Raw genomic sequence first — 6,000 nt, 5'->3', positions numbered from 1 at the left:
ATTAAATGCCCAAGGGCAATATTGGAAACTCACTATTAGGGCGGTTACAAAATAGGGTTATATATTTTGGTAACCACCGCATTAGTGAGTAAGTAACTGAGTGATTCATTCGCACGAGCGAATCTCTGAGAAATGGCGGCTCCATCTCTCTCTCCCTCTCTCTTAGAATCGCAGGCTTAGAAATTTTTCTTTCCTAGTTTTTGATCTTCATTCCATTAATCCACGGCATTTGGGTTGTGGATATTATTCCCTTTCCCAGTGATTGTGAAATCTCGCCGGTAAATCTTTGGTGGTGGAACGAGAACGTGGATCTAGACTTCCGCTGCGAATACTTCAAGTAAGGGAAAGCGAATCCAGGTAAGGAATCTTTCCCCCATCAATTAATTGAATTGAATTACTTTTGATGTATTCGGATCCGAGTGGGAGGATTCTTGTGAACTTCCCTAATGAAGATTTGCATGAATTGATAATCCATGATGATAATTATTTTTGTTTAATAATCAATGCTGGATTTTTTTCATGAAATTTTTTTTTTTGGATGATTTTTTTGGGTGAAAAAACGTGTTTTCCGTTTTTTTTGGAAAAAATTTCGTTCAAGAAAAATTGAAAAAATCGCCGTTTTTTGGTCACTGTGGACCAGACGGAATTTCCGTCTAGGAGACGGTCATCCGTCTGGGCCAGATGGTCGTCCGTCTGGTCACAGAATGCCAGACGGAATTTCCGTCTGGGCATAAAAGGCACACGGAATTCCGTCTGGGCAGATGGCAGTCCGTCTGGGAGATGGATTTTTTGGATATTGGTCTGTCCAGTTCAGAATGTGTTTCTAACTTACTGGACACCAATGGCCCGACAATCTGTGTGATGTTTGGGCATTGAGGGCCTATTGGGGCCTAGTGGGAGCTAATGAGGTAGAAGTGTTTTGTGTGAACCACCTCATAGTTTTAACATGATTGCATGTTTTATTTTAATAAAACTATTTTTTATTTTGGGTCTATCAATCATGTTTCTTGCACAGAATGAAACTAGTGTATAAGTCTATGTGGGTTTGCATGAGAATTTGATTGAATGTTTGTTAGCATCTCTTTTGGTTTAAATGCTTATCCCATAGGTTGACTATGCTAGTGTGATTTGCTGTTGCTTGAGTTGTGTTTTATGCTAGATTTATTGAACTCATTCTTGTATGTAATATCTTTAGAAAAAATGGCTGCTACCAAGAGCATTGTTGCTGACCTCACTAAAGGAGATAAGCTGAATGAGAGGAATTATGACCTCTGGCACCGAAAGGTGCAATATCTCCTGGAAGAGCAAGACATGGTGGAAACCGTAAACTTGACCATGTCCCCACCTGAGGAAGGTACCACTGCACAGTATAGCAGGAACCTTGAGCTTTACAATGCCTGGAAGAGGAAAGACCGAGTAGCCAGGATTACAATCCCGAGCTCCATGAGGGATGACCCGATGCTTCGTTATGAGAAGCATAGGACTGCAAAGTCTTTGTGGGAGGCTGTGAAGTTCCAGTATGGAGGGACTTCCACCACAATAGGCCGCCATCTCGGACTCACCTTTGACGGTTATAAGATGCGCCAGGGTCACACCATGAGGCAGCATATAACCATCATGTCTAACATGATTAGTGAGTTGAGCGCATGTGGGCGCCGGGAAGACCGATGAGGAGCAAGTCTCCGCAGTCATCGAGTCATTGCCAAAGACTTGGGAGCATATGAAGATCTTCTTGACTCATGTTGATGAGGTCAAGACATTTGATCAAGCCGCCAAGCACCTTGAGCTAGAGGAGGATCGGATGTTGGCCGATGTCCCTCACATCAAGTAGTTGCTGCTGAAGCAAGCACTAGTAAGGGTGCGGAGCTTCAAGCGCAAGAAGGAGAGAGCTCAACCTCAGTGGTCTAGGCAAAGTAACGAGAGATGGGAACAGAAACAAGAGTGGTTTATGAGACATGGTTTTAGAGTTGTATTTGAAAACAATTCTTTGGTTTTGTATCTGGGTGATAGAGTTTATGGTTATGGTTTTCTTCTGAATGGTTTCATTGTATATGATACAATTGATTATTCGTTTAATTCTAGTAGTGCTTTTGTGTGCCAAGATACTGTGTGTATTGTTTCTAATTTGTGGCATGCTATACTAAGACATATTGGCTTAGATAGGATGAACAAAGTTGGCAAGAGAAGGTCTCTTAGGCCAAGGTTCACTATCCGATTTGCCAACCCGTGAGTCATGTCTAGCAGGAAAAGCAACTAGAAAACCATTTAAAAAGGCTTTGAGAGCCTCTCTTCCTTTAGAACTTATCCATTCAGATGTGTGTGGACCCATGAATGTGCATACTAGAAAAGGACAGTCTTATTTCATCACATTCATAGATGACTATACAAGGTATGGTCACATTTATCTAATTTCTCATAAGTTAGAAGCTCTGGAATGTTTTAAGAAATTCATGAGCTTGGTTGAGAATCAGTTAGATAAAAGGATTAAAACTCTTAGAACGGATAGAGGAAGAGAGTATCTCTTCGATATGTTCAAAGGGTTATGTGATGAAAAGGGGATATCTAGACAACTTACTATTCCAGGGACTCCACAGCAAAATGGGTTGCTAAGAGGAGGAATAGAACCTTGCTAGACATGGTGAGATCCATGATGGCGCAGGCAAATCTACCCATCTCTTATTGGGGAGATGCTTTGCGATCAGCGGCCTATATCCTTAACAAAGTTCCAACCAAATCGGTTCCTTCCACACCATATGAGTTGTGGACCGGAAGGAAGCCAGATTTGAGTTACTTGCGCGCATGGGGATGTGCAGCATATGTTCACTCTACTTCACACCAATATGGAAAGCATGGACCCAGAGGAAGAAAGTGTATCTTTGTGAGATATTCTGAACCCTCAAAGGGCCATGTCTTCATTGGACTAGATGAGAGTGAGAGGAGAACGGAACTTGAGTCTAGGGATGCAACATTCTTGGAGAATGATTTTCCATCTCTTTCAGGAGTTAACAAAGAATCGTCGGAATTCTTTGAGATACAAGATAGTGGTCTTGTCACTCCAGGGATTCAGATTCTTGAAAATGAACCTGGGGTTCATCCAGAAGATCCTAGTGGGAGTGGGAGTGCAGATGTGATAACTACCTTAGACGGTGAGCAATATGACATGCACTTGCGCCGTAGTGGGCGCGGGCTAGTTCCTCGTCGACGTTTCGACATAGAGGATGAAGCCTACATGGTAACTCCTGAAGAGATCGACTGTGAGATGACTTCAGTCGATGAGCATGAACCAAAGACCGTGCAGGAAGCTCTTGGGGGGTCAAGCTCAAAGGAATGGTTAAAAGCAATAAAGGAAGAGTTGGAGTCGATGAAAGTTAATCATGTCTGGGACTTGGTTGACTTGCCGCCAGGCCGAAAGGCGATTGGGAACAAGTGGGTTCTCAAGATCAAAAGAAAGGCGGATGGATCTATTGAGAGATTCAAGGCTCGTTTAGTGGCTAAGGGCTACACCCAACGAGAGGGCGTTGATTATGAGGCAACTTTTTCCCATGTGGTTAGGTTTGCCTCAATTCGCCTCATACTAGCCATTGTTGCTCAGTTGGACTTAGAGCTTTATCAGATGGATGTAAAAACTGCTTTTCTCAATGGAGAACTTGAGGAAGAGATCTATATGGATCAACCTCAAGGCTTTGAAGCACATGGACTTGAGCGCAAAGTGTGCAAGCTTAAGAAGTCCATATATGGCTTAAAGCAAGCATCTAGACAGTGGAATGTGCGCTTCCACCAAGCTATGATGGAAAATGGTTTTTCCATGCTTGAGGAAGACCACTGTGTTTACACCAAGAGATCCGATAATAATTATGTCATTCTGACACTATACGTAGATGACATACTTATGGCTAGCAATACCAAGGAGCTATTGGAAACCATTAAGAAATGGTTGTCCTCCGTATTTGATATAAAGGACATGGGTGAAGCAAGCTATGTGCTTGGTGTCAAGATTGTCGAAATAGGCAAAAGAGATTACCGGGTTTATCTCAAGAGACCTATATTGACAATGTCTTGACGAAATACCAGATGCACAACCGCAAACCAATTGATACTCCAAAGGAGAAGGGTTTGCATTTGAGCCTTGATATAGGTCCTAAGACTCCAGAGGAGAAAACCAAGATGGAAAGAGTTCCATATTCCAATGGCAAAGTGGGTAGCCTTATGTACGCTATGATGTGTACTAGGTCGGATATTTGTTATGCAGTGGGTTTGGTTAGTCGGTACCAATCAAACCCGGGCATAGAGCACCGGAAAGCGCCAAGAGGATATTGAGATATCTCGAGGAACGAGTAACTACATGTTGTGTTACCAAGGATCGGATTTGCGGTTAGTTGGCTATAGTGATGCCGACTGGGCTGGAGACATCGATGAGCGCAAATCAACCTCCTGGATATGCTTTCTTGCTGAATGGCGGGGCCATTTCGTGGTGTAGCAAGAAGGAAGCTTGTATATCCCTCTCGACCATGGAAGCAGAGTATGTGGCATGCTCGCCATGCGGTTCAAGAGGCTGTTTGGTTGAGAAGATTCCTTCGACATACTGGGATTGTGATGACATCCAAAGAGGCTGTCCTTGTCTACCGTGGATAGTACGACAACTCTTAGCTATGTCAAGGACCCCAAGTATCATGGGAAGACCAAACATATACAGTTGAGATATCACTTTATTAGAGACATTACATCAAGAAAGAAAGTTGTACTTAAGCACATATCTACTAGTTTGATGGTAGCTGACCCTCTTACCAAACCTATAGCCAAGGATGTTTTTATTTCTCATGTAAAATCCTTGGGCTTGTGTAGATTGTGACTTATTTTTGTACCGAGACTTTCTTATTAATGAGTAATATGAGTTCATTCCAGCATTTTTTTTTATTCACTTTCGTGTGATTGTGTTTTGCTAGCATAAAACAAGATATGTCAATAGGCAAGAGAATGGCTCACTCACACGAGCATTCGCCTCTGGCGCCTTAGAGGCGAGTAGAGATGAGACAGATTGTGAATGACTTTGTGTAGGTCAATTCATTATCATGATGTCGCCTTGATTTGGAATCAAGATGAGTTTCTCTATTGTAAAGAGAATCGACATGAATGTTCCCACTATTCATGTTGCCTATAGGAGCTGTAAAGTGCGAGTACTTTATGTGGTGCTAGGGTGGCGACAATAAAGAAACTCGGGTTAGGCGCAAGAGGTTGCGACTAGACTAAGACCCGTATGGTGTTGAGATGGACATACGTTCTATTGTATATAGAATGCTCCACCATAGCACGTATATCATACTATGTGTGCTTAGCGATCATTGGAAATGAGAGGATGGATCCTCGCTCCTCTCATTGTGTGAGTCCTGGACCTTATGGTCCATTAGTGTTCTTAGTGACTTTCGACGACATCATGAAACGAAGGGTTGATGTGGCTACTTTGGGGTGTTACCTATGGTCATGATAGATTCGACCTAAAGGGGCACTACCGGGAAAGGAGTCAATCCTAAGTGTAGTGATGGTCTCGGGGCGAAAGGAAAGGTTTGATTCAATCGCACCCTAAAAAGTGTTTGCCGGCGCCAACCGTATGTGTTACAAAGTAGTGAACATTTTAAGGACAAGAAGGTGATCTCTCGTGAGGGATCGAGATACCTTTAGTCCGGTGAGTTTGAATAAATCTAGGACACCGTGTTATACTAATGCTTATTTGATTTGTTTCTATGAGTGATGTGCCATTCTCGCCTTTTGGGAAGGTTCTAGTTTGGGGCTCACGCGTGTGGTATATCACCGGTCGCACAACCCATTTTGCCGAATATGACTGGTGGATATTAGTGTCCGGGACACAGTGGTCTATGTATCCGGGATACATAGTGAAGAGATCAATATATATGTATATCGGGATATGCATGTGTGTCTGGGACACAAGAGGTCTATGTATCCGGGATACATAGCAGAGATTGAATGTGTATATCCGGGATATAC

The sequence above is a fragment of the Hakea prostrata genome, chromosome 3 (assembly GCF_041222555.1).
Source record: "Hakea prostrata isolate BN-2017 chromosome 3, UWA_Hpros_2, whole genome shotgun sequence".
Taxonomy (NCBI): Eukaryota; Viridiplantae; Streptophyta; class Magnoliopsida; order Proteales; family Proteaceae; genus Hakea; species Hakea prostrata.
Note: the sequence above shows the minus strand (reverse complement) of the source record.